Genomic DNA, 25078 nt, shown 5'->3' with positions numbered 1-25078 from the left:
CCCGGAGCCACGCCCACCGCTTCAACCTCCCAGCTGCGGAGTGAAGCCCATTTCCCCCTGCCTCCCAGCAGCGGAGTCACGCCCACTGCCCACCCCAGCAGTGGAGCCACGCCCACTACCCACCCCAGCAGCAGAGCCATGCCCACTGCCCACCCCAGCCCCAGAGCCATGCCCACTGCTCTCCAACACTGGGCCACGCCCACCGCCCCAGCCTCCCAGCAGTGTGGCCACACACCCCAGCAGCGGAGCCACGCCCCCTTCAACCGCCCATGGTCATTTGCATAAACACAGACCCTGCCCCCGGCCTCCTGCACTTCCGCATCCGGTTCCTGGCTGGGCCTGCACAGCCTGCGGTTCCCCCATTACCCCGCTGTGGGCATCTGGGCATCGGCCTCCTGTCCTTCCTGCACCCCACCTGCTTCCACTTCCCCTCCCAGGCCTCCTCCCTTTCCTGCTCTTGGAAGCCCCAAACCTGACTTCCTGGAGTCTTAGAGCTTCCGGCCATCGATTCCACCACCACCCCTTCCTCCTTCCTTCTCTCTGTCCTTCCTTCCCTTCCTTCCTTCCTTCCTTCCTTCCCTCTGTCCTTCCTTTCTTCCCTCCTTCCTTTCCCTTCCATCCTTCCTTCCTTCCCTTTCCCTTCCTTCCCTCCCTCCCTCTCCCTTCCTTTCTTCCCTACTTCCCTTCCTCCTCTCTTCCCCTTCCTCCCTTCCGTCCCTCCCTCCCTCCCTTCCCACCTTTCCTTCTTTCCTCCTTCCCTTCCCACCTTCCCTTCCCACCTTCCCTCCCTCTTTTCCTTCCCTCCTCCTCCCTCCTTGGTGTTGGGAGCACAGGTCCTCCGTGGGCCGGGAAGGCAGCCGTGGGCTCAGGGTGGCCCGTGGCGGAGAACCCACCCATCTCCATTCGCAGCCCAGGGCTCAGGTAACCCTGCTCCCTGATACAGGTGTGGGACTGAAGGTCCTCGACTCCTGCCCCCTCCACGCCCTCCCCTCCTTCATTTCTTACCATAGAGAAACTTTTTTTTAATCATTTCACCAAACCGTTTACATATACACAATGCATTTTGCCCCAGGCTTTAAAAATGTTTACATATACACATTTTATATATGCATACCATATAATGCATATGGTTTACTATATACGAATCGATTTTATTATATATTCATTTATAACATATATTTGATATATATGTATATATATGCAGGGCGTGTTAGGAGGAACCACAGGGCCTCCAACTCTGAGAGAGAACGTGAGAACGTGAGAACGTGACTCCAGGGGAATCTGGGGTTCGGTCTTTTTTCCTTTTGTCCGGTTTGTTCCTGTTTCTGTCTTTGGGGAGGAGGAGGGCACAGAGCTGGAGGGAGGGAGGGCGAGCAAATGCAGTAGAGGGCCCCCACGCAGTAGGCCACTATGGAAAATGAATGATACAACTGATGGAGGGGGCAAGAAGGGGGACTGGGGGCGGGGAGAGAAAAGGTGGGAGAGAGCGAGGGGAGGGGAGATCCGACTGATGGACCAGTAACTCCTGATCCATCACCTTTGTAACAACGGGGGCAGCTATGGAGCGTGGGGCGTGGCCTTGGTGATGATGACAGTAATGGTGGTGATGGTGCTGATGACGATGGTGATAGTGGTGGTGATGGTGGTGGTGGTAATGGTGATGATGATGGTGGTGGTGATGGTGGAGGCTGGTGAATCCGTGGGATCCTTGGTTGGGGAGCAGCCCCGCCCCCCAGCCCGCAGTGCACACCTGACCATCCCAACATGGGTGGCCTCCATGGGTCCCTTAGATGGCTTCACGGTGGAAAACTGTGATTGTAGGGCATAGCTGGAGGAGTGGAGCTGGGAGATCAGGGGGTGGGAGGGAGAGGAAGGAGGAAGGGGAGGAGGAGGGGGGAGGGCAGAGAGGGGGAAGAAGAGTAGGAGGAAGGGGAGGGGAAGAGGGGAGAGGAGGAGGGAGGGGGAGAAGGAAAGAAGAGAGCAGGGGTAGGATGGGGGACTAGGAAGGAGAGGGGAAGGGAAGGGGAGGAGGAGGAAGAGGAGGAGGAGAAGGAGGGAAGCGTGGGTGGGGGAAGAAAGGAAGAGGGGAAGAGGAGGGTGGATGTAGGAGGAAGGGGAAGAGGAAGAAGGGGAAGGAGGAGTGTAGGGAAGGGAGGGGAGAAGGGTAGGGGAGATGAAGAGGGAGGGGAGGAGGAAGGGAGAGATGGGAAGGGAGAGCAGGGATGAGGAGGGGAAGGACCTGGGTGAGGAGAGGAAGGGAGGGGAGATGAGGAGGGGAAGGGGGGAATGAGGAGGGTAAAGGGGAGGGGGGATGAAGAGGGAGGGGAGGGGGTGAGGAGGGAAAGGGGGAGGGGATGAGGAGGGGAAGGGGGAGGGGGTGAGGAGGGAAAGGGGGAGAGGGGATGAGGAGGGGAAGGGGGGAGGGCGGTGAGGAGGGGAGGGAAGGGGGATGAGGAGGGGAGGAGAGGGGGGTGAGGAGGGGAGGAGAGGAGGGTGAGGAGGGGAAGAGGAGGCTGAGGAGGGGAAGGGAGGGGGGATGAGGAGGGGAGGGGGAGAGGAGTGGAAAGGGGAGGTGGGATGAGGAGGGGAAGGGGTGAGGAGGGGAGGGGGATGAGGAGACGAAGGGGGTGAAGAGGTGGGAGGAGGGGAAGGGAGGGGTTGAGCAGGGTAGGGGGGATGAGGAGGGGAAGGAAGGGGGTGAGGAGGGAGGGGAGGGGGTAGAGAGGGCAGGGGGGACGAAGAGAGGAGGGGGTGAGGAGGGGAAGGGAGGGGATATTAGGGGAAGGGGTAGGGGGAGAGGCAGGGAGGGGAGGGGTGAGGAGGGGAAGAGGGGGAGGATGGAGAGGGGAAGGGAGGGGGCTGAGGAGGGGAGGAAGGGGCGAGGGGCGTGGCCAGCGCGCTCACGCAGCCTTGGGGCGTGGCCCACCCCGGCCTCGCCCCTCCCTCCCTGGCGGGAGGAGGCGCCATGGCCCGAGGCCTCCGCCGCCCGCCGCCCCGCCCGGCCCGGTGATCACTTTTATTTATGGATATTTTTGCACATCACCGTTATTGATCTTGATTGATTGATTGGTTTGCACCGGCACTTCCGGGCGAGGTGTGCGGAGAGGTGCGTGGGGGAGCGGGCCGGCGACCTTGGCGGCGCGGGGGTGAGGCGGGGAGGGCGCGCGGTCCTCCTCCTCCTCCTCTCCGTCCTCCCCGTCCTCCACCCCGGCGTCTTCCCCTCCCCGCGCCCCTCCGCCGCCCGCCAGCCCGCCCGCCGGCCCGCGTCGCCGCGCTCCGGCCCGGCCCCCGCCCGGCCCGCGCCCCGCGCCCCGCGGCCGCCGCCGGCCCAGCGCAGGAGGAAGCGGAGCCTCGGGCGGCCGCGGGCCCGGCCGGGCGGGGCCCACACCCGCTGCACCCACCGCGGGTAAGTCGGGGTGTGGGAGGGGAGGGCCGGAGCCCGGTGCGGACCCCGGAGAGCACTTGTGGGGGACCTCGGGATGGGGGCCGGGGGCCTGCGCCCGGGGGGTGCGATGCTTGGGGGCCCCGGGGTGACCTTCACCGGGACCCTCGGGGGGGTCGGGCCTGGGTGCCCCGCGCCCCGGCCCGCTCGAACCTCAGCGCCCGCCGCCCTGGGTCGTGGGGCACCCGGAGTCCCCGCGTGCTCCTCTGCGGCCCCCTGCATTGTTCCGGTGCCTGACCCGGGGTTTGAACCCGGGCTCCCTCCCCCCACAGGCGGCTCAGACCTGGTGCCCGGCGCCCCATCCGTTCCCAGCTTTGTCTTTGGGGGGTGGGCGGGGGTTTGTTGGAGACGGTCCGGCCCGGGGCTGACTTGGAACCCGTGGCTCCCCGGACGCTTCTCTTTCTTCTTCTACTACTACTATTGTTGTTGTATTGTTATTATTACTTCAGGTTGTGTCTCTGGCAGGGGGTCAAAAGTTCTCCAAAGTCGGGATGCGCATCCCCACTCCACCCTGCAAGTTGTCTGCCGCCCGTGCTGTGTATGTGTCTAATGCTTTAGTTGCTGTTGCTGTTTGGTGCAGGCCCTGGGTTTTGAACTCAGGACCTGAGCACTTTCCCTGAGCGTCGTCACCCGGAGCTGTGCGGATCTTACCTTTGACACAGCTCCACATCTGACTTTTTTTTTTTTTTCTGGCTCATTGGAGTTAAAGAACTTCAAGGAGTTTCCTACCCGGAACTGGCCTCAACCCCCTGGATTGGACCCCATAACACCCCCAGTCCTCAGATTTCAGCCTCCTGAGCAGCTGGGGTTACAGGCGTGAGCCACCCCAGTTTGCTCTTTGCTTTCCCATTTAGTGTGTGTGTGTGTGTCTAAAATAGGAATGTTTAGACCTCTTTATTTTCCAGTCACCCCCACCCCAACCCCAGCAAGTAAATGATTCCAATTATTGGAGCATCCTTTCTATTTTCCAATGATCAGAGGAGCCGCCAAGATGGGGTGTGGGGGGAGGCGCCAGGCAGAACCCCAATCACCAACTGCAGAAGGGCTGGTGGGTGACAAAAACCTGTGGGTTTTGTTTTGTTTTGTTTTGTTTTCCTCCTGCTTTCGAGGTTCTGATTTTCCTTGGCCCTCTCTGACCCTAAACTTTTTGTTATCCTGAAAATCCCCCACAAATTACCTGGAGAGCTTTTGTTGGGGGGGGGGGGGCGTTGCAGGGCTGGAAGGGGAGGGAGAGGACACTGAGCTGGGATTTAAAAATTCCCTGCTGGGGCGTTGGAAAAGCAGGTTTTTGTTTTTGGCTCTAACTAGCTGCCTGGCAGAAAGTTGAGATACTTCGGTTTAATTTCAGGGCCATTTCCTGTGTGTGTGTGTGTGTGTGTGTGTGTGTGTGTGTGTGTGTGTATGTATTGCCCCCGAGACAGGGTGAGATTTAATTTCTCAGCAGCCCCATACCCCTTATTGCTTTTTCTTGTGTTGCTGGGTTTGGCGAAGCCTGAGTTGGCACTGTGTGACCTTGAATGCCAACTTGACCTCTCTTATCTAGTTCTGTGTAAAAGAAAGAGACAGCGTTTTTGTTGGTGGTTTTGTTTTTAGTGCCGGACCTGGGGTTTGAACTGGGGTGAGGGGCTGTGGGCCTTCTTGTCCCTGAGCTCGCTTTTTTTCCTCACCCATCATTCAGCTCTCAGCCCCCCAAGTTATGTCCGGATTATCGGCATGAGCTGCCAAGCGTCCCAGCCTGGCAGAGAGACGGTGAAGTGAAAGTTGCTGTGAAAGTTTGGATGACCTGGAGGAAAGTGTTTTTTATGTATTTATTTGGGGGTTCAGTGGGGAAGAGGGGAAGGAGTTCTCATCTCCTTTGAGCCTCCTGTGCGAGAGATGAGAAAATGTGGGAATGAAGAGTGAGATCATTTGAATTCAGAGAGAGGCAACTGGACTTTCTAAACTTTCTGTTTAACTATTTGCCTTGGGGTGAACTTCGTTCCCCTCGGCTGCTCCCTGTACACCAAAGGCCTGTGTAATTGCCAGATGATTCTGAACTGGATTCGGGCTCCTGGATTGTTTGTTTGTTTTACCAGTCCTGGGATTTGAACTGGGAACCTAGGGCACTGTCCTTGTGCCTTGTGCTCAAGGCTTAGTGCTCTACCACTAGCTCTGTGTTTGGCTGTTTTGGAAGAATTGATTGGACATAAGGGTCTCATGGACTCCTCCTCCCTTCCTCCCCTCTCCCCGGACTGGCTTGGAACCAGGAGATCCTCTAGATCTCAACCTTCTGAGTAGCTGGGATTACAGGCATAAGCCCCTGGCCTTGGCCCCTAGCTGGTCCTGGTCTCTCCATGAATCTTCTGTGGGCTTCTGGCTCTACGCACCAATGGTTGGTTTATGTCAGCTGCATTATTGTATTCTAGAAAAGTCTGGCAAGGTGTGTGTCTCCTGATAAATGAGGCCTCAGGATGATGAAGAGGTGGAGTGGGGGCTATTTGTAACATGAGGATCATTTTTCTTCTTATTTTACATGTGTCTGTGCGGAGCACTGGGATTTGAACTCAAGACCTTGAGATCTTGCTTATCTTTTTTTTTTTTTTAATAAAAGACAATGGTATTGTTACAATGGAGATGTCATACGTCAGGTCCTGAGTACTTTTTTTGTGTGTATGTGGACAATGTCACCCCTGCCTTTGCATTCCCTCAGTTTCCCCCTCCCACAAGTTGCTGAGTTCATTTTCCACGCAGTGTGGACGCACTAGCATGGTTGCCTTTGTTCGCCTTCTCTCCTTCTTTCTTTTTTCTATGCTCCCCCTCCAACAGCAATAAGAGAAACAATTACAACAAAAACAACCACCACAAAATCCATGTTTCCATTTCTTGGATTTGGTTTCCTTAACTATTTTATTGTACCTTTTCAGTTAGTTGTGGGTCTTGAACTCACAGCTTGGGTACTGTCTCTGAGCTCTTGTACTCAGGGCTGGCGTTCTACTGCTTGAGCCACAGTGCCACTTCCTGGTGGTTCATTGGAGAGAAGAGTCTCATGGACTTTCCTGCCCAGGCTGGTTTTGAACTGCGATCCTCCAGGTCTCAGCCTCCTGAGTAGCAAGCCGATGGTGTGCTTGAACTTACACACCCAATGGCTGTCAGATTGCTGGTCAAAGGGGCAGCCGTTTTGGACCTTGATCTTCCTGTTTAAAAAAAAACACAAAAAACTCTGATCCTACCTCACTCGTGATTCTGTGAGGCAGGATAAAAGGTCAAGTCTGCCATCCCTGCTATTCAGGAGGCCGAGATCGAGACTCTCTTTCCAACAAGCTAGCAAAAAGCAGAGCTGGAGTCATGGTTCAAGTGGTAGAGCACCTACCAAGAAAGCCCAAGGCCTGGAGTTTAAACCCCCCACTGTACCCCCCCCCCCAAGAAAAAGAAAGGATAAATAGATATTAATTAGGCAATGAGAGGTTTTGATCTAGCCTTTTCTTCCTACATTCTCTGGGTTTGGAGACAGAGACTATGTTCACGCAACCCTGTGGGTCTGACAAGTTGGTTGTGGGTTCCTCTGATGGGTTGGTAAAAGATCAGTAAATCCTTCTAGATAGTTCTTTAACAGAGACACCTTGAGCTGGAGGTGTGCAGATGACATTCTGGAAAAGTGGGTAGTATGAATTATATATATATTTTAATGTGACCATCTGGGGCTTGATAGCGCTCTACCACTTTGAGCCACAGTGCCACTTCTAGTTTCCCAGTGGCTCGTTGGAGATCAGAGTCTCACGACTTTCCTGCCCTGGCTGGCTTTGAACTGCCATCCTCCAGATCTCAGCCGCCTCCTGAGTAGCCGAGATGACAGGTGTGAGCCATTTGGCGCCTGCTTCTTGTGGAAACTTCTTAGACCTTCCTTAGACTTAATTCTGACTTGGAACACCCCTTCAGGAAGGGGAAGGGGGTGCCCCGCGTGGAGTCTCCCCTTTAATTGCCTCCCATTTATGCCCCCCTTTTCTTTCAGGGTGTCTTTGTAGACTTGGTCCCTTTGCCAGGCCTCAGAGTTCACATTTCTCCCCCTCTTCCTGCCTGGCCCCGTGAAAGGGGAGGATTAAACTTGCTTAGAAAGTTTGTGGCCCCATCCCCGCCCTGCCCTCACCTCTGCCCTCGCTTTTAATGGTGGGCAATGAACTGTGAATCGCCCGATTGCTTCGAGGCGAGGGACAAGACAGACTGTCTGTCATTCTTCGCCAGCCGCAGGCACGTCCGCACGGCTTCCCACGTGGGGGTCCTACGTTTGGCTTAAAAAAGAAAAAAAACAACGCAACAGCCAGTCCTTCCTGGTGTCTAGCCTAGATCTTTTGTTTAGACCACCACTCTCTGTGGAAGAGAGCTAAAGATACCAGGGCCTTCATTGACCCTGGGACCCCCCCATCCCCTCCCCCAAGCCCCCAGCCCGGGCCATCTCTTAAGGCAGAGAGACAGCATGGCAGCCAGATGGGAGGTAAGTGGTTGGAACCCCAGCTTTCCTTCCTCCTTCCCCTCTTTTTCCTCCACCCCTCTCCTGGAACTTCTGAGCTCAGGTGCAGGCAGAATTCTTCTCTCCCCTCAACCCTCCCCTCCGTCTCAGAACGTGAGAAGGCTTCCTTGAAACCTTAGCCACCGCAGCCACCCTTTCTTCCACAAAAACCATCCCTGTTGGATGTCAGCTGGGCCAGGCGCTGTAGCTCATGCCTGTAATCCCAGCTGGAGGCTCCATCTGGAGCTAGACCTCTTGGAGGATCCCAGTTTCTGAAGCCAGCCCCCAAAGTTAAGAAAGTCAGTGAGACAGGGAGATTCTTCTCTTTGTGACACATCACCCCAAAGCTAGAAGGGAAACGTGGCTCAAGTGGTAGAATGCCAGTCTTGAGTGGAAACAACACCACCCTTCCCCCCCCAACTCAGTTCTGGCACACACACACACACACACACACACACTCTGATAAATATACCTACCCTTAAAAGTGACCATTTCTATCATTTGAAGTGCGTAATCATTATTTGACTGTGACGTTGTGGTTTTTCAGTTATATCATGGAAATAATACGTCATCATGCTGGCATAGCTTCCATGTATCCATTTCTAGAACCTTCCCACCCCCCCCACCCCCCCCCGAGATAAAACTCTAGCCATTGAGCTCCGGTTTTCATTTCTCCCTCTCTTCTCCCCCTTGTGAGAACTAGGCATGGTGGGAAATCTCCCAGGAACGTTTAATTGTGCAGCCAGTCTGTCTGTCTGTGTATCCTCCTCCCCTCCTCCTCCTCCTCCTCCTCTTTCTCCTCCTCCTCCTCCTCCCCCCTCCCCCTCTTCTCCCTCCTCCTCATGCCAGTACTAGGACTTGAACTCAGGGCCTCGGTGCTGTCTTTGAACTTTTCCCATTCAAGGCTGGCACTCTACCACTTGAAGCCACAGCGCCACTTCCATCTTTTTGGTGGTTTCATTGGAGATATGAGTCTCTCACAGACTTTGCTGCCCCCCCGGACTGACTTCGAACCTCCATCCTCCAGATCTCAGCCTCCTGAGTAGCTAGGATGACAGGCAGGAGCCACCAGTGGTTACCCCAAGTTTCTCCCACATATCCAGACTTATGTACGACTCTATTTACCCCCCTCCCTTCCCTTTCATCTGCCCTCCCCCTCTCCTCGTGGGCTTTTTTTTTCTTTTTAAATGAAGTAAAGCGATGGGCCAGGCCTGCACTTGTTCCATTCAGAACCCACGAAGGCACGCGAGTCCTGTTACCACGTGAGCCGCCCTGGGCTTTGTTTCCAGGGATTACAGACACCATAATCAAACAAATGTTCCAGGCAAACCTGTGATTCACAACCCAGGCAGCGGTTTGAGGAAGAGGTGGGGGAGAGGGAAAGGAGCAATTTGCTATGTGGGTGACTCAGGCGTGTATGTGAGCTCCCGCTAGGGGCTGGCACCCTGGCACAGTGGTTTTCCTGAATCTGGTAGTAAAGAAATAAAAATGTCACTTTGCCCTGGGTGGGTGGCTCCCGCCTGTCATCCCAGCGACTCAGGAGGCAAAGCCAGCCTGAGCAGGAAAGTCCATGATGACTCTTTATCTCCAGTGAACCACCAGAAAACCAGAGGTGGAACTGTGGCTCAAGTGGTAGAGCACCAGCCTTGAGTGAAAAATACTGTAGTTTCGTTTTTATTTTTATTTTTGCTTTTGCTGGTTCATTGGAGATGGAGACTCACCCGACTTTTCCACCCAGACTGGCTTGGAACTGCCATCCTCTGGATGACTGAACCTCCTGGGTAGCTTGGATGATAGGTTCGAGCCTTATCTGCTACACTACCCCCCCCCCCCCCCAGTTCTTATATGGTTCCCAAGACTTCACAAATGCCTGGAAAATAATTTACCCTTGAGTCACACTCCTAGCCCTGTTACTGTTGTTTGGAACTTTTGGGATATTTGTTTTGTTGCCTTGCAAGTCAACCTGTAATTTCCAACTTGTGTGGCCTTCATTGACGGTATCAACAATGATTAAAAGATACTACCCGTTGATCTGTGACTGTTGCACAGTACAGAAAGTTAATGAGTGCCTCTCTTTTCTTCATTGATTTATTTTGTGCTATGGTGGGCCTTGAACTCAGGGCCTGTCCCTGAGCTTCTTTTGGCTCAAGGCTGGTGCTCTACCACTTGAGCCACAGCGTCACTTCCGGTTTTCTGGTGGCTCATTGGAGATGAAAGAGTCTCACGGACTTTTCCTGCCTTGGACTGGCTTCAAGTCACGATCCTCCGGGATCTCAGCCTCCTGAGTTAGCTGCGATGACAAGACAGGTGTTCCCAGGGGCCTGGTGATTGCCTATCTTTTTAGATCATGGCCGTTATAATTAATTATCTGATAGCTGGATTGCGTCATTTATCCATCTGGCGGCAGGTTGTGCTTATTAAAGCACATCTGAGCTATTATTAATGTGTGTCACCAGGCCACCGTGGGTGGGGGGGCATGTTTCAATGTGGCCTTCTTTGTCTATTTTTTTTATTTTAATTTTTTTGGTAAACATGGACCCATATTTCATCTCCATCTGGCACTTCCTGGCACTCAAGTTGTGCTGCCTGGACTGGGAGAGACATCCACACACCCCCCCCCCCCCAATCTCCTAGCTCTGTTGCTATGGTGATGGCATCCTGCCAGCTGGGGCGGGGCTTGTCACCATGGTAGGGGTGGGGTAGGGGAGGGGGGACTTCCCCTTAGAACCTCAGCCCTTCTTTTCTTTTTGGTGCCATTCTTGGGGTTTGAACTCAGGGCCTGCTGGGTTTGGGGTTGCACTGTTCCCTGAGTTTATTTGTTTGTTTCACACATCAGGCTGGTGTTCTACCACTTGAGCCACAGCTCCACTTCTGGCTTTATTTTATTTTATTTTTTGCTTGATGATTGAAGATGAGAGTCTCCAGGACTTTTCCTTCCCCGGGCTGGCCTCGAACTGTGATCCTCTAGATCTCAGCTCCTGCTAGTGGGGTGGAGGTGTCCAAGGCTTGGGAGGAAAAGAAAGCAAGCCGAGGAGAGAGGAGGGAGGGCAGAGGGTGGGCCGGCCTCTGCTGGTCCCTGGAGGAACTCTAGGAGGAAGGGAAGGCGGAAGGAACTGGCCAGGGGTGGAGCTCTGGTGTTATTCTTAGGGCCCCTGGGCTGAAGCTGCCCCCCCTCCCATTCCAGCTGTGCCCCAAAGCCCCATCCCTTTCTCTCTCTTGTCTCTCTGCTCTTTGAGTCTCTCTCCCTCCCTGCCTTTTCCTTCCTTTCTTTGTTCCTCCCCCTCTCCTTCTCTCTAGATGTAACTGTTTCCCTTCCCTCTCCTCCCTTTCTCCTCCCCTTCCACCTGATTGGAAGCTCCGGTCCAGGGGACTCAAGTCTATATGGAGTCCTGGGATTTGAACTCAGTACTTGCTAGACAGACCCTGGTCTGCCCCTTTCCCAAGTCATCGCTCCAGACCTTTATTGTGCTGCTGCTTACAGAGTTAGGGACTGGACCACGATCCACCCATTTTCAGGTTCCCATCAGTTTGAGCCTCTTTTGCTCAAGGCTGGCACTCTACCACTTGAGCCACTGCTCCAGCCTCGGCCTTTTCTGGTTGTTTATTGGAGATCAGAGTCTCTTGGACTTTTCTTCTGGTTGGCTTTGAACTGCGATCCTCAGGTCTTCTGAGTAGCTGGGATGACAGGCGTGAGCCACAGTGCCCGGCTTGGTGGTGGTGTTTCCATACTGCTGTCATTTGTGCTTTTCCTCTGTGAACTTACACACCCAGTACCAACAAATGTCACAGCTGCTGCTCTCCCCGGAATGAGACTCTTAATTGTCTTTGAGAACAGAAAAAACAGCAGCTGTTTTGTTTGCATACGTGGGAAGGAAGAGATTTTTCCTGTTCCTCTAGGTTCCAGTCAGCTCTTTCAGAAATGCCAGTTTTGCACTAGTGTTTCTTTTGTGTATTTATTGTACTGATCCTGGGGCTTGAACTCAGGGCCTGGCTGCTGTCTCTGAGCCTCTTTTGCTCAAGGCTAGCTCTCTACCACTTTGAGCCATAGATGGCGCCACTTCCAGTGTTCTGGTGGCCCATTGGAGATAAAAGTCTCATGGACTTTCCTGCCCAGGCTGGCTTTGAACCTCGATCCTCTGGATCTCAGCCTCCCGGGTAGCTGGGATGACGGATGACAGTCGTGAGCCGCCGGCGACCTGTCTTAGCATCATGATGATTACGATTAACAAGCCGGGTGCTTGTTAATGTGCGCTGGGTAATTACCACTGGGTCTGATCTCCATGGATGACAGCAAAGCATTCAGGATGCCTCCCCCCGCCCCCCACTTCCCCAGGGCTCATTCCCCAGCAGCCCCCCCGGGGGGCCCCCTGACCCTCCTTGGCAGCTCTGGAAGACACAATTAAGTCTCTCTTGCATGGGCTAAATGGTTGCTGGACCATGAGTAATGTAATCTACCCTGCCTCCCTCCCTCCCCTCAGTGTGGTGGACAGAAAAGCCTTGCGATTTGCAAGTCCATTTCAGAGGCCAGCATGCGTATTAGCTACTCAGGGGCCCACGGGGACGCACTTAGTCAGGGACCTAGGGCTTTTCTGTGTGTCCAGACACTGAACTAGATAAGGCAGGCCACATGAGGCTCTGCCCTGAAGGGGGGTGTGTGTGTGTGTGTGTGTGTGTGTGTGTGTGTGTGTGTGTGTGTGTGTTGGTCCTGGGATTTGACCTCAGGGCCTGGGCGCTGTCCCTGAGCTTCTTTTAGCTCAAGGCTAGCACTCACTTTGAGCCACAGCGTCACTTCCGGCTTTTTCTGTGTATGTGGTGCTGAGGAATCGAACCCAGGGCTTCATGCATGCAAGGCGAGCTCTCTACCACTAGGTCACCTTCTCCAGCTGCCAGCTCCACTGCTGCGGATGGTTTTGAACGTCTCTGCTCATTCCTTGCTGGCCTTGTAGGCCGGACCTGAAGTGGCTCAGCGGCCATTTCCCTTGGCCTCCGTGTGTGTCAGCAGTTTCCGTTGCGGCTATTTTTTGTCTGTGACCCCCCAGAGGGCCACAGAATGTCTGGAGGAGCTGTGGTGTGGACAGCTGGGGGCCAGCAGGTGGCTGGCCTGGCCTCCGGCCCTTCCTGCTTCTCTTGTGCGAGTTCATTGGAGATCAGAGTCTCCTGGACTTTCCTGCCCAGGCTGGCTTCGAACCATGATCCTCCGAATCTCACTTTGGAGGGCTGGGTGTCAGGCATGAGCCTTCCGCTCAGAGCTACAATGGCATTTTACTCGTCTCTTCTTTGGTGTCCACCTGCCCGTTGGGGAGGGGGGGTTTGGATGGGACGGCTCACATCTGAGGGGCTGCTTGGGGTGCAGTTTTCGGGGCAGGGCTGTGTTTTAAGAGTCACCAACCGGTCACCAACTTAACCCTGTTTTCGGGGCCCTTTGGGGGGGAGCGTTTGCAGCTCTTTTCCTCTTGCATCGGGAAGTCCCCCTGGCAATCCTCCCACGGTCCTGCATGCTGTGTCATTTGAGTTGGGCCCAGTGAGTTGGGTTGGGTGGAAGAAGTTACCCCGGGTCGAGGTGTCTCCATGTATTAAGTATGTCGATGAATGCAAATTCCTGGTTCTAGCACATTCTCAAGGTCCTACGGAATGATATCTTTATTTACCATGATGCTAAGAAACAAACTTGTAGGGCCTTATGCTTGCTAGGCCCCAGCTTGGCTTTCTTTTTTGCCTGGGGTTCCACACCCCCAAGTCCCTTCCCCTATGCCCCCCCGAATCCTCATGCCCCAACCAGATAGTAACACCAAATTCTGGAACCTCTAAAATTGCACTTCAAAAGCAAGCCAAGCAAGGCTTGGTCTAGCTGCTTTTTATCCTTTGCTTTATTATTATTGTTCTTGTTTTTATGTGTGCTGGTCCTAAGGCTTGAACTCAGGGCCTGGAGTTGTCCTTGAGCTGGCACTTTACCACTTGTGCCAGTTCTGGCTTTTTTAGTTGTTGGGGGCCAGGGGAGTAGTTTCATTGGCGATCAGAGTCTCAAGGCCATTTTCCTGCTTAGTCCTGGCTTGCAAACTCTGATCTGAAGATTGCAGCTGCTGGAGTAGCCGGGATTACAGGCATGAGCTACCATGCTCTGTTTCCTGGGCTGGCCTCCAGCCTCTCTGATGAGGCCGTTTTCCCAGAGCTGTGTCCGTCGCCAGCTCCTGCACACCGGCCTGAGGGTTGTGGTTTCCCTGGGAGCCGGTGGCTGAGTTTCCTCTCCCACAATGGCTGGCTCTGTATGATCTTGCTTCTCCGACCCTGCTGTGGCCCCCGACACAATGAAGTCCTTTCTGGCTCGTGTGTGCCAACTTTCCAGCCTTATGTGCTCTGCCTGTCTACTTGACTTTTACTTAATGTTTGCTGCCAGTGTGGGGGTGATAGCTGAGCTGGCTAGTTTTGTTTTCCCTTAAAGAAAAATGAAGTTGGGGCTAGGCATGTGGCTTAGCGGGTAGAGTGCTCGCTTAGCATGCAGGAAGCCCTGGGTTCGATTCCTCAGCACCACATATATAGAAAAAGCCAGAAGTGTTGCTGTGTGGCTCAAGTGGTAGATTGCTAGCCTTGAGCAAAAAAGAAGCTCAGGGACAGTGCCCAGGCCCTGAGTTCAAGCCCCAGGACTGGTACCAAAAAGAAAATTAAAAAAGAATTAAAAGCCAGGTTGAAATGGTAACTCCTCTGTACAACACCTTAAAAATAAAATTAAAAAAAAAAACCCATATGGGGTAAAAATCCTTTAATAATTCTTATTATTTCAACCCAAACAGAAATGCTCTTTTCTCCTTTATGATTGGCTTTCAGTTCGATCGAATAAAGCTTTTAGGTTGATGATATTTTAGCTTGATGATCTTTCTTAGAAAATGTAGAAGTGAAAACATATTCATTTACAATCCGGCCACTCAGAATGGTCTGAAAAGGTAAACTTACTCTTGTCTTCAAGTAAAAACTATTGTCCCAAATGCAACTTTCATTTGTGTGCGCGCGTGTGTGTGCACACGCGTGTGTGTTTGCCAGTCCTGGGGCTTGAACTCAGGATCTGGGCATTGTCCCTGAGCTTTTCTTTGCTCAAGGTTAGCCCTTGACACTTGAGTCACAACGTGACTAATACTTTTTGCTGGTTCATTGGAGATTCGAGTCTCCCAGACTTTCCTGCCCTGGCTGGCTTTGAACCTTGATCCTCAGATCTCAGCCTCCTGAGTAGCTAGGATGACAGGCGGGAGCCACCAGCGCCTAGCCAAAAATAATATATTTTTTTCAAAACCAAAACTCATCCCAAATGCAGCCTGTACAATGTGTGTTCCGGGTCATATGACTCATTGCGAGCTTATGAAATTTGCAATCATTATGATTCTCCCCCCTACCCCCTTGTCTCCCAATGGTCGTAGATTTCCCAATGTCCAGTTTGGACATTTTGCAGGACACTGGGGTTTTAAAAATAAAACTCGTGTGTGAGATGCCATGTGAAGTGGTGACATTGCCCAGGAGAGAGAGAGGTTTTGGGTTTGATCTGGATTCAAACCAATCTGTAAGTAGAGCCGGGCCCTGGGCTATTCATAGCCCAGCCTGGCTACAGGCCGTGTGTCCCGTGCCTGGGCGGGTGGCACAGCACCCTGGCCACCCGGGGACATGGGGAGCAGGCAGGAACTCAGGTCTTGTCAGCTTTCTCTGCGTATGTCCTTTGTGCCAGTCTTGGGATTTGAACTCAGGACCTGAGTGTCCTTTAGTTGTTTATTTTTTTTCCTCACTGGAGCCACGTCTCTGCTGGGTTTGTTGTTGTTGTTGTTTAGTTTTGCTGGTTCCTTGGCTATAAAGAGTCTCCACAGTTTTGTTTTTTTTTTTTCCTTTTCTGCTGGGGCTGGCCTCGAACCGCAATCCTCCCGAACTCAGCCTCCAGAGTAGCTAGGATGACAGGCGGGCGGGAGTCATTGGTATCCATTGGAACCATTTCAACATGGACCCCTGGGCCAGTGCTGTGGAAGTTTCTCCCCAGGAGCCGGGGCACCCCTTCTCCTGCCCCAGATGACACTGTATCTGTCACTGTCCTTGTGACCGGAGAAGAACTTGCTGGAAGGTAGGGCCGCTAGCCAGTGTGGGAGGCCAGGCCAAGAAGCAAGAAGGGAGGGGCAGACTTGAAATCTCTGGGCTGGAACCTTGAACTTCACCCAGGCTGACCTGCAGCTTTGTCTGCCCCTCATCCAACTGCCTCGGAATAACTACAGAAATATATGTATATATGCAGATATATATACACACATATATATACGTATATACATACATATATGGTGTAGCTCCTCAGGAAGCTGAGGTCTGGAGGATCGCGGTTCAAAGCCAGCCAGAGCAGGAAAGTCTATGAGACTCTAATCTCCAATGAAACCACCAGGAAACCAGAAGTGGAGCTGTGGCTCAAGTGCTGAAGAGCTCAGGGCCAGCACCCAGGCCCTGAGTTCAAGACCCAGGGCCAACACACATACACACTCAGTGCAATTGCCAATAACTGAAAATGTCTAATTCCATGAGCTTTTTCTCTAAGGTTATGCCCCATCATTTTCTTTTTTTTTTCTCTCCTTTGTGCTGCTCCAGGAGCTTGAACTGAGGGCCTGGTCACTGTCCCTACGATTCTTTTTTCATTTTTCTTTTTTAAATTTTATTTTATTATTGTTATTTTTAATCAAAGCTGTTGCTCTACCACTTGAGCCACAGTGCCAATTCCAGCTTTTTCTGAGTAGTTTATTGGGGATAAGAGTCTCACGGGCTTTCCTTCCCTGGGCTGGCTTCGAACTGTGATCCACAGGTCTCAGCCTCCCAAGTAGCTGGGATGACAGGCGTGAGCCACCGATGCCCTGCTTATAAGGCCTAGTCTTTTATTTCCTCCTTTGTCCTCAGAGATGCCCTCTGCCCATGTTGGCATAGGTATGTATGTATGTATTTGTTCCTGTCCCAGGACTTGAACTCAGAGCCTGGGTGCTGTCCCTGAGCTTTTTCAGGTGTTTTCCCACCTGAGCCACAGCTCCAGTTCTAGTTTTGTTTCTTTTGGTGGTTCACTGGAGATAAGAGGTCTTTTCCTGTTCAAGCTCCTTTCCAATGGCAATCTTCAGATCTCAGTCCCCTGAGCAGTTGGGATTGCAGGCGTAGCTTTTTTCACCAGCATTGGGCGTGCACACCTGCACACACACGCCTGGGCACGCATACAGAGTTCTGGCCCGGCAGACATGGGCTTTAAGAATGCATGGATTTGATTCCTCCTGGGCACCGAAAGGATCTGTGGCTGGGATCGAAACCATCCTGAACCACTGAGAAGGAGCCAGTTCCAAAGCAGGAGATAATAGGGGAGAATAATCAGCTCCCTTAGGGAGCTGGGGTCATGTGAAGCCCAGCACTTGAACTTTATTTAGGAAGGGATGGGGCTGAGATTCTTAATATAGAGCACCCAGCTCTCCAGTGAGAATTCCATTCTGTTCAAGTGCAAACGCCAGGAATTCGGGAGTGCCTGTTCGTGTTGTACTATTATTTTAGTTTACTTTTTTTTTTTCTGTTTTGTTTTGCCAGTCCTAGGGCTTGAACTCAGGACCTGGGCACTGTCTCTGAGCTTCTTTTGCTCAAGGTTTAGTGCTGTACCTCTTGAGCCACAGCCCCACTTCCGGCCTTTTCTGTCTATGTGGTGCTGAGGAATCGAACTCAGGGCTTCATGCATGCTAGGTGAGCGCTCTACCACTAGGCCACCTTCGCAGCTCCTGCATCTCTGTCTTTGCGATTGGCTGGGATTACAGGCATGAGCCACTGAGCCCGGCCCGGCTGGCGTGGGCTCGTGAGGGCTTCGTTCAGGACTGCTTTGCTTTAGAAGGAAAGTGATGGTGGAAGGCAGGTGGATGGGCTCATGCGACTCAAATATAAAAGATTCAGATGGGGGGTTAAGGGGGAGAGCCCTGCTCTCCAGAAAGCAGGTGTTTGTGGTGGAGGCGGGGGAGTTGGAGGGTGGGTGGGTGGGAAAGGAGGTAGTGAAGTTATAAGAAGAGATTCCTCTGTGGGCCAGTGGGGAACAGAAAAATGGACGGGAGGAAAAAAAATCTTATTCAGCTAAAGAGACTTACTTTCTCCTGTTGATTTGCTTTTGCCGGTCCTGGGTCTTGAACTCAGGGCCTGGGCACTTGAACCTGAGCTTTTTATGTGCACAAAACTGGCATGCCTACCACGGAAGCCACAGCTCCACTGAGAGCTCATCTTTTTGGTGATTCCCTGGAGATAGACCTTCCTGCCACGATCCTCCAAGATCTCAGTCTCCGGAGTAGCTGGGGTTACAGGCGTGAGCTACAGGGCCCTCCCTTCCTGGCTGACAATGTGAATTCTTCCTTCTGGAACCATCTGAGGCTGGGCTGCTCTTCTTGTGATTCCCTGCAACTATGCAATCTGATCAAGCAAGCGGGACCTGGGAAAGCCGGCGAATAAAACACAGGGTCAACATTGCTATGAGATGACCTCATGGTGGAAAAAGCTGGCCGTTATAAACACTCTGAGCAGCTTCCGGAATGTTCCCTGAAATACTGGACTTAGAATCTCTGTGCTAGACTTTCTGGAAATACCAGCTGCTTCTTCTCTCCCCCCCCCCCACCCTTTTAGTGGGTGCTAGGGCTTGAACTCGGGGCTTCTCAACACGCTTGCTCTGTTGGCTTTCTTGCTTCTCTTGGCATGGTGCTCTACTCCTTGAGCCACGCCTCCAGTCCGGCTTTGTGCTGGTGGAGAATGGCGTCTTGGGAGCTTTTCTTCTCTGGGCCGCTGGGATCTCATCTAGCTGGGATGGCAGGCATGAGAGAGCCACTGGTACCTAACCTGAGCTGTGTTTCCATGACTTTCTAGAAGGGGCCATTCCACACGCGAGTTTTAGTGAGCCCCTCGTGTCTCCATCTTTCCAGTGGCCCACGTGAGTGTGTGGCTGGGAATTCTCCCCCACCCTGGCATCAAAGTGTGTATGTGATTGTGTATGTGTTTTGGTAAGTCCAGTCTGGCTTAGCTAACAACGATCAGTTCTAGAATATTCTATATCCTGCCACCTCCCCCCCCCCCCCAATGTCTCAAGGCTGAGTTACTCCTTGGCTTGTAGGAACTCTCAGGCAGTACAATTTGCCTACAAAACTAGGAAAGAACCAGACACTGGTGCTCACGCCTGTCATCCCAGCTAGACTCAGGCGGCTGAGATCTGGAGAATGGCAGTTCAAAGCCAGCCCGGGCAGGAAAGAGACTCTGTTCTACCATGGACCATCAGGAAACCAGAAGTGGAGCTGTGGCTCAAGTGGTCGAGCACTAGCCTTGAGCAAAAGAGCTCAGCGACAGCACCCAGGCTGTGAGTTCAAGCCCCAGGACTGGCACATACACACACACACACACGCACACACACGCCTTGCTCTTTGCCCCGTCTGGCAACATGGCTGGCATCTTGGCGTGTTCATCACCCAGCCCTGTGTCCAGCTATTTAAGGAGCCAGGCTGTCCTGGATGGGCCGCCAAGGTCACGTGAGGCCAGAGAGAGCAATGAGGGAGAGGAGAGAGGCACAGAATCCCACACAGACGCCCACTGTCCCCCCCGCATGCTCCCCAAATCAAAATCAGGCCCCATCTTAAGTCTGGCCGGGCTGTGTGTGGCTCTCCTCTCACTGTAATGGTCTCTCATCCTCTTTGCTGGATTCTGTGGCCAGGACAGAAGGGATGGTGAGGATTATTATTATGATGATCATTATTTATTATTGGTATGGGTGTCAGCACTGGAACTCAAACTCAGGGCCTGACTACTGCTCCTTAACTTTTTTCCCCCCTCACTCCCAAACTGGCGCTCTACTACATGAGCCACGCCTCCACTTGTGGCTTTTTGCTGCTTGATTGGAGACAAGAGTCTCTTCCTGGGCTGGCTTTGAACCCTAGATCCTCTCCATCTCAGCCTCCTGAGTCGCTAGCATGACAGGCATGAGCCACTGGTGTCCGGCTTCCCCATCATTTTTCTCAAGTTTGATGACTATTATTATTATTGTTGTTGGTGATTATTGATGGCAATTATTATTGATGATTATTATTATTGATGGTGATTATTAATGATGATTTTTATTGATGACTATTATTATGATGTGACTATTGATGATTATTGATAATGATTATTGGTGGTGATTATTGATGATTATTATTTATATTGATTATTGGTAGCAATTATTGATTATTATTATTGATGGTGATTATTAATGATAATTATTGATAACCATTATAATGATGATGATTATTGATGGTGATTATGATGATGATTATTGTTGATGGTGATTATTGATGGCGATGATTATTGATGACTATTACGATGATGATTGATGATGATTATTATTGATGACTATTATGATTATTATTGATAGTGGTTATTATTGATGATGATTATTGAGGACTGTTATTGATGATGATGATTATTATTGGTGATGATTATTGATGATGATGATTGGTTGTGATTATTATTGATGATGGTTATTGATGATGATTATTGATTGTGGCTATTGTTGACGATGATTGATTGTGATTATTATTGATGACGATGATTACTGGTTGTGATTATTATTGATGATTATTATTGATGATGATGATTACTGATGATCATGATTATTATTTTTTTGGCCAGTCCTGGGCCTTGAACTCAGGGCCTGAGCACTGTCCCTGGCTTCATTTTCCTCAAGGCTAGCACTCTGCCACTTGAACCACAGCGTCACTTCTGGCTTTTTCTATATATGTGGTGCTGAGGAATCGAACCCAGGGCTTCATGTATACGAGGCAAGAACTCTACCACTAGGCCACATTCCCAGCCCTCATGATGATTATTATTATTTTTTTTTTTTGGCCAGTCCTGGGCCTTGGACTCAGGGCCTGAGCACTGTCCCTGGCTTCTTCCCGCTCAAGGCTAGCACTCTGCCACTTGAGCCACAGCGCCGCTTCTGGCCGTTTTCTGCATATGTGGTGCTGGGGAATCGAACCTAGGGCCTCGTGTATCCGAGGCAAGCACTCTTGCCACTAGGCTATATCCCCAGCCCCTCATGATGATTATTGATGATGATGATGATGATTACTGATGACGATGATTATTGATGACGATGACTATGGCAGGCCCCGTGTAATATGCGTGTGTCTGCCTCCCTAGCTCTCTCCTGTGCCACTCCGGACCCCACCGCCCGCCTCAGACTCTAGCCGCGGGGTCCCCCATGGCAGTGGGCACCTCCTCCTGAAACCTGCCAAGCTGGACGCCACAGCTGCCCCTCCCGAGGACGTTCCGGCCGGCCCCGCGCCTGCGCCTGCACCTGCTGCGCCCCCCACTCCCCCCGCCGCCTGGGAACATGCATTCTGCGCTGGCAGCCCAGGGCTCCCAGAAGAGCTCTACATAAGCGAGGCGGTGGAGGAAGACCCCAGCCGCAGAGTCTACCAGGATGCCTGCACCATCACAGGTATGGGGGAGAAAGAAGATGGGGGAGGGAGGCTCTGCTGGTGAAGACTTGTGGGGATAAATGGATGCAGTCATGGAAAAACTGGTTTCTGGGTGAAGTTTGGGGGTCTGAATTTTGGGGTGGTGGTGGTGAAGGGGGATCCCCCCTCCCCCATCTGGAAGGCTGCCTTGACTTGGGGCCTGCAGGAGATGGCAGACAGTAGCTCAGAATTGTCACAAGCTGTCATCCCAGCCACTTGGAGGCTGAGATCTGGAGGATAGCGGTTGGAGGCCACCAGCCGGGGACGGGGAAAGTCTCTTCACTAAACCAGTCAGACAACTCGGGAAATGACGCTGTGGCTCAAGTGGTAGAGCGCTGGCCTGGAGCACAAAGAAGCTCAGGGACTGAGCCCAGGCCCTGAGTTCAAGACCCAGGACTGACAAAGAAATAAAAACCTCACAGACTGTTACACCTCCCCCCCAAACCCGGGTGACTGAAATCACCCTGGTGTGTAGCCAGCGCCCAGTCACTGTCTGGCCAGGAAGTAAATCACACCGTCTCATTATGACAGGGGTGACTGATGATTCGGCCATGATTGGGCAGACACCATGTGATTTCAGCCCTTTGGACTCCAATCCCTGAGGCTCAAGGGACAAAGGAGTGGCATGTGGGTTTGGGGGACAGTGCTGAGTTGCTAGGGATGACGGCTGTGAGCCATAGTTTCCCTCAGCTCTCAGGACAAAGCTGAGAATCTGGGGGAGGGAGGAAGGGAGGAGGGAGGTTGGTTCACAAGAAGCAGGCACAACATGGAGGGGGGTTTCTCCAGGCAACCTTCACATCTCCCCCAAAAATGCATCTTGTAAGATTCAGCTTTGCCAAGGACAATGGCTGGCACCCAGCCTTCTGAAAGCACTCCAACCCCACGCCCCCCCAAAATAAAGTTCTTGGGGGGGGTGGAGAGTCCTGATGCCAACAGGGAAAGTTTTGTTCTGCCTCCAATAAAGAATCCCAAGCACAAAAAACCAAAGAGGCCTGCACAAAACAGTGCTCTCTCCCCCTCTCCAGCCTGGAGGTAGCATGGGGTTTTTTTTTGGGGGGGGTGCGTCCTTTTCGATGTGGGGTGCTTTAATAAGATGGGGTGACAGGGTTGCGTAAGCCAGTGTGGGGCATTCTCCACCCTCAGCCTTGCCCCAACACGCACAGCCCGCAGCTCCTAGGGCAGTCCTCAGCCTCCTCCCCACGCCCCTGCTTGCTCATTTTGGGGGGATGGTTTGGGACTTGCAGCCTCCTTAGGGTGGCCCTGGAGTTTTCCTTGCTCCCCGTGCTGCTGCTGCTTCCGCCATGGCGTTGGTGCTGGCCCGCAGGCCGCCCCCCAGGACCCCGCCTGGGCCCCCGTTCTGGGCAGGGGAATTCCTTGGGATAAACTCCAATGGTAAGTTGTATTTGCTGGAGAGAGAGAGAGAGAGAGAGAGAGAGAGAGGCCCGAGAGCCCGAGGGAGCGCTTTGAATGTTTCCCTTGCTCTCCATGTGGGGTGGGATGGTGGATTGGCAGGGCTGGGGGGCTGGTCTCTCCCATCCCCTCCTTCTGGGGTGCGGGGTCAACGTGAGTTGCAGGGGTGCTGGACCCCGGACTTTTCCCTCCCATGCCTCTGCAGTGGCTGAGCCTGAGCCATGGGTGTCTAAATTCTGCCACCAACCCCCACTCCCGTCTGTTTATTTATTTTATTTTCCCTGGAGCTCATTTCCATATGCCATTTCATAGGACAGATGCACAAAGGCAGCGTGCTTTGGTAGGTCCTCTCTCCCCTAAGGATTTTTAATTTATTTAAATTTAAAAATGTGCTTCCTTTTTCTGGGGCTTGAACTCAGGGCCTGGGCGCTGTCCCTGAGCTGCTTTTGCTCAAGGCTAACACTCTACCACTTGAGCCACAGCGCCACTTCTGGCCTTTTCTATATATGTGGTGCTGAGGACTCAAACCCAGGGCTTCCTGCATGCTAGCCAAGCAATCCACCACTAAGCCACATTCCCAGCCTACCAACCTATTCCTTCTCTCTCTGTCTCTGTCTCTGTCTCTCTCTCTTTTTCCCTCTCCCTCTCCTTCTCTCCCTCTCCCTCTCTCCTCTCCCCTCCCCTCCTCTCTCCCTCTCTTTCTCCTCTCTCCCCTGCACCTTTACTTCTTGAATGATGCTTGAGTTTCTCTGGAATTTTATCATTGCTGTGTGTGTGTGTGTGTGTGTGTGTGTAAGTGGGAGTGGCAGGTCCCAGTTGTCTCAGAGCCTAAAAGTTTCCTGGCCCTTGGCCCTAGAGCTTTGCACACCAAGAGACCGAGGTGGGGCGGGTGAGGGACGCAGCACCACCTGGTGGCCGGCGGGAGCAACAGCAGCAGGAAGTGCCCAGCCCTGGCAGCTCCTCCCTGAGAAAAGATGGAGAACAGGAGCTAATGGCAAGGAGAATGTGACAGTGTAAGGACAGTTTGATCACTTCAGGCCCAGCCCCGTGGCTCACGCCTGCCATCCCAGCTACTCAGAAGGCTGAGATTCTAAGGATCACGGTTCAAAGCCAGCCCAAGCACGGAAGTCTGTGAGACTCTTACCTCCCAAAGAACCAGCAAAATAAATAGCCAAAAAAAAAAAAAATCTAGACTTGGAGCTGTGGTTCAGGTGGTTGAGCACCAGCCTGGAGCAGAAGAACAGTTAGGTGAGAGCCAGTAGGCTTGGAGTTCAAACCCCAATCTGTGTTGGGTTAGGGAGTTGAGGCTGGTTGTTTGCGGGTGTGCTGGCTATTTTACCTACCCCCCCCGCCCCCATTTCTGCAGGGATATTTAGTAAGCTCCATTTTTATTTTTTGTGCTGGTCCTGGGGCTTGAACTTACCACCCGAGCACTGTCCCTGAGCTGTTTTGCTCAAAGCTAGCGCTCTACCACTTAAGCCACAGCTCCACGTCTGGTTTTCTGGAGGTTCGTTGCAGATAAGAGTCTCAATGGACTTTCCTGCCCAGGCTGGCCTTGAACCTCCATCCTCTAGATCTCAGCCTCCAGAGTAGCTGGGAGGACAGGCGTGAGCCACAGTGCCTAGCTTGTAATAATCTCTTAATGTCCAGATGGTCTCAGGGGCCATTTGAGAGAAGTAAACGGTTGTTCATTTCTAAATACTGTTTCCTGTTCAGACAAAATGGTTCCTGGTGGAAAAACTGAGCATAGGAAAACCTCCGGACCCGCTGGGATTGTTTTCTATGACAATCAGGATCTGTTCCTAAAATCACCTTTTCCTCTTGCTGCTTGGTTCTCTTTATCTCAAGAGATCTCTGCTTAGTGCTGATTGGCGTCCATCACCACCCACCTCCCCCATGAAGAGCTCACTTTGGGGAGCAGAGAATGGGGCTACTAGTGAAGCGAACCCCAATCTCTGGCCAGCTACTCAGCCTGCTCCACAAGCTTAGAGAGCAGCCAGCATCCTAGCCGCTCAGGAGGCTGGGATCTGGGAATGGAGGTTCAAAGCCAGCCTGTGCAGAAAAGTAGGACGAGACTCTAATCTCCAATTAGGCAGCAAAAAGCTGGAAGTGGAGCTGTGGCTTAAGTGGTAGAGCACCAGCCTTGAGAGAAAAAGGTAAGGGAAGTATATATACACACATCCCATATAATATAGATAACACAATACATATATAATACATAATATAACAAAATATACTGTTTATAATATA

The 25078-nt window shown here is 52.4% G+C and overlaps 1 protein-coding gene across 1 annotated transcript in view; it reads left to right on the top strand.

Annotated features, from left to right (window-relative positions):
* The first annotated feature begins 3306 nt into the window (after positions 1-3306).
* Positions 3307-25078, top strand: part of Trak1 (trafficking kinesin protein 1) — a 61691-nt gene continuing 39919 nt past the window's right edge. The window contains exons 1-2 of the mRNA XM_048334714.1: positions 3307-3405; positions 21099-21399. The gene's annotated coding sequence lies outside the window, so the exon portion shown is untranslated. The remainder of the gene's footprint in view (positions 3406-21098; positions 21400-25078) is intronic.

The sequence above is a fragment of the Perognathus longimembris genome, chromosome 26 (genome assembly GCF_023159225.1).
Source record: "Perognathus longimembris pacificus isolate PPM17 chromosome 26, ASM2315922v1, whole genome shotgun sequence".
Classification (NCBI taxonomy): Eukaryota; Metazoa; Chordata; class Mammalia; order Rodentia; family Heteromyidae; genus Perognathus; species Perognathus longimembris.
Note: the sequence above shows the minus strand (reverse complement) of the source record. Positions and strands in the feature narration are given on the sequence as shown.